This window comes from Pongo abelii, chromosome 5, assembly GCF_028885655.2.
Source record: "Pongo abelii isolate AG06213 chromosome 5, NHGRI_mPonAbe1-v2.0_pri, whole genome shotgun sequence".
NCBI classification, from domain to species: Eukaryota; Metazoa; Chordata; class Mammalia; order Primates; family Hominidae; genus Pongo; species Pongo abelii.
In genome coordinates, this window is record NC_071990.2 from 111,876,324 (window position 1) to 111,890,622 (window position 14,299).

The 14,299-nt window shown below is 41.2% G+C and overlaps 1 protein-coding gene across 20 annotated transcripts in view; it reads right to left on the reverse strand.

The window, feature by feature from the left end:
• The window catches only part of CDK19 (cyclin dependent kinase 19), a 212,297-nt gene that overhangs the window by 153,404 nt on the left and 44,594 nt on the right, over window positions 1-14,299 (reverse strand). The window lies entirely within an intron of this gene.

Here is a 14,299-nt window from a genome sequence, read left to right on the forward strand (position 1 = left end):
AACTAGTTCAACCCTTGTGGAAGTCAGTGTGGCGATTCCTCAGGGATCTAGAACTAGAAATTCCATTTGACCCAGCCATCCCACTACTGGGTATATACCCAAAGGACTATAAATCATGCTGCTATAAAGACACATGCACACGTATGTTTATTGCAGCATTATTCACAATAGCAAAGACTTGGAACCAACCCAAATGTCCAACAATGATAGACTGGATTAAGAAAATGTGGCACATATACACCATGGAATACTATGCAGCCATAAAAAATGATGAGTTCATGTCCTTTATAGGGACATGGATGAAATTGGAAATCATCATTCTCAGTAAACTATCGCAAGAACAAAAAACCAAACACCGCATATTCTCACTCATAGGTGGGAATTGAACAATGAGAACACATGGACACAGGAAGGGGAACATCACACTTCGGGGACTGTTGTGGGATGGGGGGAGGGGGGAGGGATAGCATTGGGAGATATACCTAATGCTAGATGACGAGTTGGTGGGTGCAGCGCACCAGCATGGCACATGTATACATATGTAACTTACCTGCACGTTGCGCACATGTACCATAGAGCCTAAAGTATAATAATAATAATAATAATAATAATAATAATAATAATAATAATAATAATTGGCTGTGCATGGTGGTGCTCACCTGTGGTCCCAGCTACTCAGGATGTTGAGGTCGGGGACCGCTTAAGCCCAAGAGGTTGAGGCTGCAGTGAGTCATGTTTGCGCTACCACACTCCAGCCTGAGCTACAGAGCAAGACCCTGTCCCCCACCTCCCCGCAACACAAAGGAGTTAAAGAGAAAAACAATGAAAAACAATAAGAAAGGGGTGTACAGAAGCAAAGAAACAAGCATTAAAGGGTAGGTGGGCAAAAGTGTCAAATGCAGAAGCAAGGTCAAATAGGAGAGAATGGAAAAGAGCTCATCGAATTTAACAGTTAATGACATTTGTGAGAGCATCACTGGTAGAGCAAGTGCTTTGTTTAATACTCTCTCAAGGACCTTACCATACTTTATTATAATTACTTAGAACTGATTCATCTCCCTTACCCCATCCCCAAATGAGGAAGGAGACTATCTTGCTCATTTCTGTATATTCTCTAGGAGCTAACTAAGTACTTTGCAAACAGTAGGAACTAAACATGTTACCAAAATAAACTTGTTCATTAGTCTTGGTCATTTTAAAAAATATTTTCATAGTAATAAGAAAATCTAGAAAACTGTCTTTTAACTATACTCCAAAGATAAATATACATATATTCTGAAAAATAAAATTAAAATGACAGTGATGATCAAACATCAGTATTTTTATTGTAAAAGTAATTATATCTAGAAATTCACCTAAAAGCAAGTACCTCCTTCTGGAGGGAAGGGGAAAAATATAAATATTTTGCCATTCTTAAATCCCACACTGTCAGATCAGATAGAGCTAGATCATCAGATCAGACAGTACTGAATCAAAAATCTGCTCCCCTTAGGTGCATTTTAAGATTTAAGTCTTCATGAAATCATCTCAAATATAAATATCAATGAAAAATAAATACCAAAAAAAAAAAAAAATGATAGGCCAGGTGTAATGGCTCATGCCTGTAATCCTAGCACTTAGGGAGGCCATGGCAGGAGGATCACTTGAGCCCAGGAGTTTGAGACCAGCCTGGTCAACATAGCAAGACCCTGTCTCTACAAAAACTAAAAAAATATTTTCGCCGGGCATGGTGGCTCACGCCTGTAATCCCAGCACTTCAGGAGGCCGAGGCAGGCGGATCACAAGGTCAGGAGATCGAGACCATTCTGGCTAACATGGTGAAACCCCATCTCTGCTAAAAATACAAAAAAAAAAAATTAGCCAGACATGGTGGTGGGTGCCTGTAGTCCCAGCTACTCGGGAGGCTGAGGAAGGAGAATGGTGTGAACCCAGGAGGTGGAGCTTGCAGTGAGCCGAGATGGCACCACTGCACTCCAGCCTGGGCAACAGAGCGAGACTCCATCTTAAAATATATATATTTTATATATATATTAATTAGCCAGGCATAGTAGCACATGCCTGCAGTCCCAGCTACTCAGGAGGCTGCAGCAGTAGGATCGCTTGAGCCTGGGAGTTCGAAGTTGCAGCGAGCTATGATCACACCATTGCACTCTAGCCCAGGAGTTCAAGGCCAACCTGGGCATTATAGCAAAACTCATCTCTAAAAAATACATAAATAAGTAAAATAAAATATTAACACTGGAGATAATTTTATTTCCTTCTTTATACTTATCTATACTTTCTGATTTTTTCTATAATGAATATTAACTACTTGTATAATAATCATTTTTTTTTAAAGTTTCCATATAAATTGACCTGAATTTGTCTGTATGAAAGCTCAGGTTAACCTGACCTCATTAAATGATCCATTTCATAGAAATGCCAACCCAAGACCAAATTCTAGTCACTAAAAAGCTGAAAAACAAGAAGTTAGGAAAAGAAAGCTACTGCCAAAGCAGAATAAATACCAACAATAATGAGCCAATCAACTGAGAACTTATGGAGGGGAACAGCATTTTTCCATTTACCATTAAATCAACATTAAAACAAAAAGTAATACTATCCAATACAACACATTTACAATAAGATTTATAATAATAGCTACACTTTTATGGTACTTACTATATGGCAGAGACCGACTAAAAGCCTCAACTAGGCCAGGCGCGGTGCATCACACTTGTAATCCCAGCACTTTGGGAGGCTGAGGCAGGCAGATCACTTGAGGCCAGAAATTCGAGACCAGCCTGGCCAACATAGTGAAACCCCATCTCTACTAAAACTACAAAAATTAGCCAGGCATGGTGGCACGTGCCTATAGTCCCAGCTACTCAGGAGGCTGAGACACAAGAATCACTTGAACTTGAGAAGTGGAGTTTGCAGAGAGCCAAGATTGTGCCACTGCATTCCAGCCTGGGCCACAGAGCAAGGCTCTGTCTCAAAAAAAAAAAAAAAAAAAAGCCTCAACTATATTAACTCTTTTAGGCTGGGCACAGTGGCTCATGCCTGTTTATTCAAAACTTTGGGAGGCTGAGGCGGGAGGATTACTTGAACCCAGGAGTTCAAGACTAGCCTGGGCAACACAATGAGACCCTGTCGCTACAAAAAAATACAAAAATAAGTTGGACATGGTGGCACATGCCTGTAGTCCCAGTGACTCGGGAGGCTGAGGTGGGAGAACAGCTTGAACTGAGAGGTCAAGGCTGCAGTGAACTGTGATCACATCATTGTACTCCAGCCTGGGCGACAGGGCGAGGCCTCGTCTCAAAGAATACAAAACTCTTAAAATCCCTACAACATGCTATGAAGCAGGTACTATTAACCATCCCCACTACACAGATGAGGAAACTGAAAGCAGGTAGACTAAGTAACTCACTCTATATCACAAAGCTCATTAAGTGGCAGATCCAGAATTCACACTTAAGTAGTCTGGCTAAAGAGTCTGTGCTTTAATCGCTATAGTGATTATTTCCCTTCTCAGACAGGGAATATGCCTGTCCAGTCTCACAGGCAAGATAGCACCATACAACTGAAGTTCAGTAAGGCTGGTTTCAAGTAGGGGAAAGCAAGTTAAAGTTGGAGAAGCAAGAAGGGCCAGATGAAGCAGAACAAGTAGGAACACAGGTAAGGATTTTAAGCAATCTGGGTTGGTGTTTTCGTTTGTTTTTTGATATGGGGGGGTCTCATTTTGTTGCCCAGGCTGGTCTCGAATGCCTTGGCTCAAGTCATCCTCCTGCCTCAGCCTCCAGAGTAGCAGGGACCACAGGTACATGCCACCCTGCCCAGCACACAATCTGTGTTTTCTGTAGTCTGAAGGTGTGAAGATAGCATAGGCAACTGGTTAAGAGGCCTTTGCAAACAATTTAAATGAGAGGTGGCTATAGTCTAAATTAGGATAGTAGCAGAGGCAATAAAAAGAAGTGGATGGATCCTACAGGTAATTAGGAAACAGTGTCAACAGAACATGTGGTGAAGAAACAAGAGAAAGAACTGCAAGAACTTGATTCCCAGTGTCTAGCTCGGGCAATGGGTGATGGTGATACCATTCACTGAGTTAAGAAGAGCAGATTCGGCAAGTTTTAAATAAGTTGAAGTTGAGAAGACTGTGGTATTGCCTAAACCAAGATGTCCAAAAGGCGTCTGGACACACGTATAGTTTAGACAGGAGATGTGGACTAGAGATAGAGATGTGAAAGTATTTAGAAACTGAAGTCGTGAGACTAGGAAAAAAGACAGAACCCTGAAAAACATCATTTAAGGATGTTTTTCATTTAAATTTCATTTAAGTATGCTCAGTGGTTTACCAATTATTTTACTTTACTTTTGTCTTTCCAACTAAATACTAAGTTCATTGAAAGCAATGATGCCTCCTACAAGCCTCTGTAACTCCACAGCTTTTCATATATTTATGGGTATTTGTGAGGTACTTAACCAACTGAGATATGGAGAAGGGATAAATAAAATACACTTGACACTAGGAAAATCCTTTTCTTAGGATTCCTTTGATCTTCCATTTTCCCCCCAGGCTTTTGCTCCCTCAATTAGTGCTGCCCTGACCGTGCTAATCCAATGGAAAAAGATGAATTTGGGGACTGATAACTAGGGAGTTATGCAAAGGTTCTGTGATCTACTTTCTCATACCCAATACCCCATAAACAAATTAGGAAAAAATTATTTTGTTTAAGAGAAAAATGGAGAAGAAGGGTCCTTATTTAAAATAAAAGACAAAATTTGTTCTAGTGTATTTTATCGCTACAGTAGAAATTTGTATATTGTCAATCACAAAATATTCACTGTTTTTGGCCCTCCGTCTTCTCACTGATTGATCTCCCTGATCTCTCTTTCCTCCTATTCTTCCTATCAGACAAGATTAAGCTTTCCAGAAATTTTGTGAACACCCTAGCCTGAGGTCAAAGCTCTCTTCTCTGCATTCACCAAGCATGTGTATGCACTACACAAGTAGCATTCATCATATACCACTATGGTAACTTTTCCATAGTGTGTGACATAAAGAACTTGGGCTATGGACTCATATACCTCATATACCTATCCCACTAAGTCACACAGCGAATAGGTTACTTATACCCTCATATTATCAGTTTTTGCACCTGTAGATTAAGAATATTTACCTTATTCAACAGCTTTGAAGATAAATGAGATAAAGGAGAATACATAAAGCACCTAGCACAGTGTCCAGCACCTATTATAGGCTCATTAACGTCAGTTCCTCCAACAAAATTGTAAACCTTTTAGGGACTATGGAAGAAGTTCACACATAGACATTTCAATTAGAATACTTGGGAAGAGATACAGGAATATGACTTTTTGACAAATACATATCAGTAAAAATGGAACACAGCACTTGAAATTAACATTTCTTATATGAATAATAAGTTTCCAGAGAGGAAGTATCACTATCATGCATATCTTTGTAGCCAATGTAATACCTTGGAGCTAACAACCAAATATTTGATGAATTCGATTAGATGACTGACTTCACTGGCTATGTGCCTTTTCAAATAAGATAGAGGTTTACAGTAAGAGTCCAGAATTAGGTTTTACGTTCAACAGGGCATTGTAGTACATATTGGGCACTACAAGGCTTGCAACAATATACTGAGGTATAGTCTTTGCCCTCCGGAAGTTCAGAATAGAGAAACTAAAGAAAATAGAAGGTATTATATATTAAAACTGCCTGAATCCCATAATTTAAAATACTTTTATGACCATCCATTTAATCCCATCTTTCTCATAAAAGTTAAGGCAAAGTGAAGGAATGGAGGGGAGGAGAATGGAGCGCTCATATAATCTGATATAAGCAGTACTTGACAATTTTTGTACTACCAAATAGAATAATCTATTGAGATTATTATAATTCATGGAGAGAAACTAAACAGGTTCCCCCTAAAATCAGGAACAAAGCAAAGATGTCTGCTCTCACCACTCTTATTATTATTATTATTATTTTGAGATGGAGTCTTGCTCTATCACCAGGCTGGAGTGCAGTGGTGCGATCTCGACTCACTGCAGCCTCCACCTCTCGGGTTCAAGCGATTCTCCTGCCTCAGCCTCCCGAGTAGCTGGGATTACAGGCATAAGCCACCACACCCAGCTAATTTTGTATTTTTAGTACAGAAGGGGTTTCTCCATGTTGGTCAGGCTGGTCTCAAACTCCCGACCTCAGGTGATCCATCCGCCTCGGACTCCCAAAGTGCTGGGATTACTGGCATGAGCCGCCACGCCCGGCCTGCTCTCACCACTCTTATTCAACATAGACTGCAAGTCTTAACTAATATAAGACAAGAAAAGGAAATAAGAGGTATACAGATCGGAAAGGAAAAAATAAAACTCTGTTCAAAGACAACATAATTGTCTATGAAGAAAATCCCAAAGAATCAACAAAAAAGAACTCCTGGAACTAATAAACAACTATAGCAAGATTGCAGGGTACAAGATTAATATAAAAAGTCAATTGTTTTATTATATACCAGCAATAAAAAATTGGAGTTGGAAATTACAAATACAATACCATTCATATTAGCAACCCAAAAAAGAAATATTAGGTATAAATCTAACAAAAGTATAAAATATATATAAGGAAAACTTAAACTACAAAACTGTGATAAAAGAAATCAAAACAGATCTAAATAAGTGGAGAGATATTCCACATATAAGTCTAAGAAGACTCAATATTGTCAAGAGCTCAATTCTTTCTAACTTAATCTATAGATACAACATATTCCCAAACAAAATCCCAGCCAATTGTTTTGTGGACATTGACAAACTGATTCTAAAGCTCATGCGGAAAGACAAAAGACCCAGAATAACCAATGCAATATTGAAGGAGAAGAACAAAGTTGGAAGACTGATACTACCCAACTTCAAGACTTATTATAAAGCCACAGTAATAAAGACAGTGTGATATTGGTGACAGAAAAGACAAATAGATCAATGGAACAGAACAGAGAGCTCAGAAATAGACTCACACAAATGTACTCACGTGTTCGTTAACAAAGGAACAAGGAACAGCAATGGAGAAAGAAGTTGTTTCAACATACAGTGCTAGAACAACTGGACGTGCATATGCTAAAAAAAAGAATCTAGACACAGACCTTACACCCTGCACAAAAATTAACTCAAAATGGACTGATGACTTAATATAAAATGGAAAACTATAAAATTTTTAGAGAAGGCCGGACGCAGTGGCTCACGCCTCCAATCCCAGTACTTTGGGAGGCTGAGGCAGGTGGATCACCTGAGGTCAGAAGTTCAAGAGCACCCTGGCCAACATGGCAAAACCTCATCTCTACTAAAAATACAAAAATTTGCTGGGTGTGGTGGCGGGCACCTGTAATCCCAGCTACTCAGGAGGCTGAGAGAGGAGAATTGCTTGAACTCAGGAGTCAGAGGTTGCAGTGAGCCGAGATCGTGCCACTGTACACCAGCCTGAGCAACAGAGCAAAACTCCATCTCAAAAATAAATAAATAAATAAATAAGTAAAAATTTTAGGGGATAACATAGAAGAAAACCTAGATGACCTTGGGCTTACAATACTAAAACACAATTCATTTTTTTTTTTTAATTTGGGAAGTGGGACTTGACTAAAATGAAAAACTTAGGCTCTGTGAAAGACACTTCAAAGAAAATAAAAAGAGCCAGGCATGGTGGCTCACGCCTATAATCTCAACACTTTGGAAGGCTGAAGTGGGAGAATTGCTTGAATCCAGGAGTTTGAGACCAGCCTAGGCAACATAGCAGGACCATGTCTCTACAAAAAATTAAAAATTTTTGACATTTTAGGAAGAAGGATCACTTGAGCCCTGGAGGTTGAGGCTGCAATTAGCTATGATCACGCCACTGCACTCCAGCCTGGGTGACAGAGTGAGAATCTATATCAACAAAAAGAAGAGGACAGGTCAGACGCGGTGGCTCACGCCTGTAATTCCAGCACTTTGGGAGGCCGAGGAGGGTGGATCACGAGGTCAGGAGATTGACACCATCCTGCCCAACAACATGGTGAAACCCCATCTCTACTAAAAATACTAAAACTTAGCTGGGTGTGGTGGCACGTGCCTGTAGTCCCAGCTACTTGGGAGGCTGAGGCAGGAGAATCGCTTGAACCCGGGAGGCGGAGGCTGCAGTGAGTCGAGATTGCACCACTGCACTCCAGCCTGGTGATAGAGCAAGACTCCATCTCAAAAAAAAAAAAAAAAAGACAAGGAGGGGAGGGGAAGGGAATATTATATATATAAATATAACATGGGGAGAATTGAACAATTTAACACCCAAATCCAATTAAAAAATAGGTAAATGATCTGAATAGACACTTCTCAAGGAAAGATATACAAATGACGAACAGGTATATGAAAAATGTTCAACATCACTCATTATCAGAGAAATGCAAAACCCCAATGATACATATCATCTCACACCAGTTTAAAATGGCTATTATCAAAAAGAGAAAATAACAAATGTTGGCAAGGAGGCAGAGAAAGGGGAACTCTTATACGCTGTTGGTGAGAATGTAAATTAATACAGCCATTATGGAAAACAGTATGAACATTCCTCAAAAAACTAAAAATAGAAATACCATATGATCCAGCAATCCCACTACTTGGTATATATCCAAACAAAAGAGAATCAGTATGTCAAAGAGATAGCTACACTCCTATGTTTATTGCAGCACTATTCACAATACTGAAGATAAGGAATCAACCTAAACATCCTTCAAGAGATGAACAGATAAAGAAAATGTGGCATATATATATAATGGAAAATTATTCAGCTACAAATGAATGAAATCCTGTCATTTGCAGGCCAGGCATGGTGGCTCACACCTGTAATCCCAGCACTTTGGGAGGCCAAGGCAGGGTGTAGGACCACCCTGGCCAATGTGGTGAAACCCCATCTCTACTAAAAATACAAAAGAAATTATCTGGGTGTGGTGGCAGGCCCCTGTAATCCAAGCTACTCAGGAGGCTGAGGCAGGAGAATCCTTTGAAACCGGGAGGCAGAGGTTCCAGTGAGCCCAGATCACACCACTGCACTCCACCCTGGGCAACAGAGCGAGACTCTGTCTCAAAAAAAAGAAAGAAAAAAGAAATCCTGTCATTTGCAGCATCATTGACCCTGTAGAGCATTATTTTAAGTAAAATATGCAATGTATAGAAAGACAAATACCACGTTTTCACTTATGTGTAGGAGTACAAAAAGTTGATCCTACCGAGTGCAATGGCTCATGCCTATAATCGCAGCACTTTGGGAGGCTAAGGCAGGAAGACTGCTTGAGCCCAGGAGTTCCAGACCAGCCTGGGCAATATAGTGAGACCCCGTCTCTAAGAAAATAAACAAATAAGGCCGGGCATGGTGGCTCACACCTGTAATCACAGCCCTTTGGGAGGCCGAAGTGGGCAGATCACCGAGGTCAGGAGTTCGAGATCAGCCTGGCCAACATGGTGAAATCTTGTCTCTACTAAAAATACAAAAATAAGCCGGGCATTGTGGTGCGTGTCTCCAGTCCCAGTTACTCGGGAGGCTGAGACAAGAGAATCACTTGAACCAGAAGGTGGAGGTTGCAGTGAGCCAAGATTGCACCACTGCACTCCAGCCTGGGCGACAGAGTGAGACTCTGCCTCAAAAATAAATAAATGAATAAATAAATAGGAAAAAAAAAGTTAACCTCATGGAAGTACCAAGTAGAACAGTGGTTACCAGAGGCTGGGAAGGGCCAGGGGATGGGGAGAAAAGGAGAGGTTGGTTAATAGGTTCAAAATCACAGATAGGAGGAATAAGTTCTGGTGTTTCATAGCACAGTAGAGTGACTATAGTTAAGAATAATTGGCCAGGTGCAGTGGCTCAAGCCTGTAAACCCAGCAATTTGGGAGACTGAGGTGGGCAGATGACCTGAGGTCAGGAGTTCGAGATCAGCCTGGCCAAAAACCTCCACCTCCCAGGTTCAAGCAATTCTCTCGCTTCAGCCTCCCAAGTAACTGGGACTACAGGCATACGTCACCATGCCTGGCTAATTTTTTGTATTTTTAGTAGAGATAGGGTTTCACCATGTTGGCCAGGCTGGTCTTGAACTCCTGACCTCAGGTGATCCGCGGTCCTCAGCCTCCCAAAGTGCTGGGATTACTGGTGTGAGCCACAGCACCCAGCCAAGAAGAGAGAATTTTGAATGTTCCCAGCACAAATAAATGATAAATGTTTGAGGCGATGAATACGCTAATTATCCTGATTTGATCATTACACATTGTATACATGTACTGGAGTATCACATGTACCCCATTAATATGTAAAATCATTATACATCAGTTAAAAATATTTTTTAAATTTGGGAAGTTAGACTTGAGTAAAACTAAAACTTTTGCTTTGTGAAAGATATTTTCAAGAAGGCAAAAATACAAGCCATTGACTGGGAGAAAATAATTACAAAACAAATATCTGATAACGAAGTGGTATCAGAAATAAACAAAGAACTCTTAAAACTCAACAATAAGAAAACAGCGCTCCTTTCTTGAGAGGAGCTCTGAAAAGAAAACAAAAAGAAAAAGAAAACAAACAACTCAATTAAAAAATGAGCAAAAGACCTGAACAGACACCTCACCAAAGAAGAAATGCAGACGGGAAATAGGACACGTGAAAAGATGCTCAACTCTCATGTCATTAGAGGTTGCAAATTAAAACAACACCACTGCATACCCATTAGCATGGCTAAAATCCAAAACACTGACAACATCAAATGCTGACAAGGATATGGAGCAACAGGAATGCTCGTTCATTGCTGGTGGGAATGCAAAGTAGTACAGCCACTTTGGAAGACAGTTTGGCAGTTTCTTACAAAACTAAACATACTCGTGCCATGTGATCCAGCAATTGCACTCCTTGGTATTTGCCCAAAGAAGATGAAAACATGTCTAAAGAAAAACCTGCATACAAATATTTATAGCAGCTTTATTCATAATTGCCAAAAGCTGGAAGCAACCAAGATATCCTTCAGTAGGTGAATGGATAAACTTGATACGTCCAGAAATAGAACATTATTCAGCACTAAAAAGAAATGAGCTATCAAGCCATGAAAAGACATGGAGGAATCTTAAATGCATATTACAAAGTACAAGAAGCCAACCTGAAAAAGCTACATACTCAACTCTACGACATTTTGGAAAAGGCAAAACTGTAGAGACAGAAAAAGATCAGTGGTTGTCAGGGGCTTGCAGGGAGGGAACCAGGGATGAAAAGGTGTAGCACAGGGGATGTTTAGGGCAGTGAGCTACTCCGTATGATACTGTAATGGTTAAATACAGATCATTACACATTTATCAAAACCCATAGAATATACCTAATGTATAGAGAGCAAACCCTAATGAAGGCCAGGCATGGTGGCTCAAGCCTGTAATCCCAGCACTTTGGGGGTCCAAGGCAGGTGGATCACCTGAGGTCAGGAGCTTGAGATCAGCCTGGCCAACATGACGAAACCCCATCTCTACTAAAAATACAGAAAAATTAGCCTGGCATGGTGGCACGCACCTGTAGTCTCAGCTACTCGGGAGGCTGAGGCAGGAGAATTGCTTGAACCCCGGAGGCAGAGGTTGCAGTAAGCCAAGATTGTACCACTGCATTCCAGACTGGGTGACAGAGAGACTCCGTCTCAAAAAAAAAAAACAAAACCCCTAATGTAAACTATGAACTTTAGTTAACAATAATGCAACGATATTGAATTATCAATTGTAACAAATGTGTCTTAGTAAAGCAAGATGTTAATAATAGGGAAAATTGGCCAGGCACCGTGGCTCACACCTGTAATCTCAGCACTTTGGGAGGCCGAGGCAGGTGGATCATCTGAGGTCCGGAGTTCAAGACCAGCCTGGCCACCATGGTGAAACCCTGTCTCTACTAAAAATAAAAAAATTAGCCGGGCATAGTGGCACACGCCTGTAATCCCAGCTACTAGGGAGGCTGAGGCAAGAGAATTGCTTGAACCTGGGAGCTGGAGGTTGCAGTGAGCTGAGATGGCGCCACTGCATTCTAGCCTGGGTGAGAGAGCAAGCCTCCATCTCAAATAATAATAATAATAATAATAACAGGGAAAACTGGGGAGCAGGGGGTAGTATATGGGAACTCTACTTTCTACTCCAGGTTTTCGGTAAACCTAAAACTGCTCAAGAAAATAGTCAATTAATTTTTTTAATATTTTCATAACCATCCATTTAATCTCATAGAAACTGAGGTGGAGTTGGGAGCTGGGTAAGGAGTCTTCCTATGTCTTGATACAGATAATCTATTGAGATTCTCAACTGGTAGCAAAATACACCACAGTCAGATTAGCTAAACAAATATAAGAATGCATAATTCAACAGTGATGAAAATGGCCAACTAGCCTGCAAATGTATGAAAGGCTTTACATTGCTTCCAATCTATTATTGGTAAAGAGAAAACATCCTCAAAATAGCCACTGAAAAAAGTAAAATAAAGGCAAAAGGGTTTGGGAAGTAAAATTGTAGCTTACCCCAATAAACAGCCTGAAATTCACCTATCTCTTCTAGTTAAGAAAAATAGCTTCTCTGAATAGGAGGAAGCAAAATAGTGAAACTTGGTTCATTGTAAAATGGTGTGCTCCTGTGTTGGGCACACAGTAGAGATTTCATAAATACATACTATCCAACTTCACATAAGGTGTATATCCTAAATATAAGATATAATATGCAGCTACTTTGTATTAGTCCGTTTTCATGCTGCTGATAAAGACATACCCGAGATTGGGAAGAAAAAGAGGTTTAATTGGACTTACAGTTCCACATGGCTGGGGAGGCCTCAGAATCATAGCATGAGGCGAAAGGCACTTCTTACATGGCAGCGGCAAGAGAAAATGAGAAGGATGCAAAAGCAGAAACCCCTGATAAAACCATCAGATCTCATGAGACTTATTCACTACCACAAGAATAGTATGGGGGAAACTGCTCCTATGATTCAAATTATCTCCCACTGGCTCCATCCCACAACACGTGGGAATTATGGTTGTAGAATTCAAGATGAGATTTGGGTGGGGACACAGAGCCAAACCATATCATTCCACTCCTGACCCCTCCAAATCTCATGTCCTCACATTTCAAAACCAATCACGCCTTCCCAACAGTCCCCCAAAGTCTTAACTCATTTCAGCATTAACCCAAAAGTCCACAGTCCAAAGTCTCATCCAAGACAAGGTAAGTCCCTTCCACCTATGAGCCTGTAAAATCAAAAGCAAGCTAGTCACTTCTTAGATACAATGGGGTACAGGAATTGGGTAAATACAGGCATTCCAAAGGGAGAAATTGGCCAAAACAAAGGGGCTACGGGCCCACGCAAATCCAAAATCCAGCAGAGCAGTCAAATTTTAAAGCTCCAAAATGATCTCCTTTGACTCAAGGTCTCACATCCAGGTCACACTGATGTGAGAAGTGGGTTCCCATGGTCTTGGGCAGCTCCAACCCTGTGGCTTTGCAGGGTATAGCCCCCCTCCTGGCTACTTTCACAGGCTGGTGTTGAGTGTCTGCAGCTTTTCCAGGTGCATGGTGCAAGCTGTCAGTGGATCTACCATTCTAGGGTCTGGAGGTCTTCTCACAGCTCCACTAGCCGGTGCCCCACTAGGGGCTCTGTGTGGGGGCTCCAACCCCACATTTCCCTTCTGCACTGCCCTAACAGAGGTTCTCCATGAGGGCCTCGCCCCTGCAGCAAACTTTTGCCTCGGCATCCAGCATTTCCATACATCTTCTGAAATCTAGACGGAGGTTCCCAAACCTCAGTTCTTGACTTCTGTGCACCCACAGGCTCAACACCACATGGAACCTGCCAAGGCTTGGGGCTTCCACCCTCTGAAGCAACAGCCTGAACTGCACCTTGGCCACTTTTAGTCACAGCTGGAGTGACTGGGATGCAGGGCACCAAGTCCCTAGACTTCATACAGCACAGGGACCCCTGGCCCAGCCCACGAAACCATTTTCTCCTATGCCTCCAGGCCTGTGATGGGAGAGGCTGCCTTGAAGATCTCTGACATGCTCTGGAGACATTTTCCCCATTGTCTCAGGAATTAACATTCTGCTCCTGGTTACTTACGCAAATTTTTACAGCTGGCTCCCATTTTCTGGGTTTTTCTTTTCCATAACATTGTCAGGCTGCAAATTTTCCAACCTCTTATGTTCTGCTTCCCTTGTAAAACTGAATGCCTTTAACAACATCCAAGTCACCTCTCGAATGCTTTGCTGCTTATAAATTTCTTCTGCC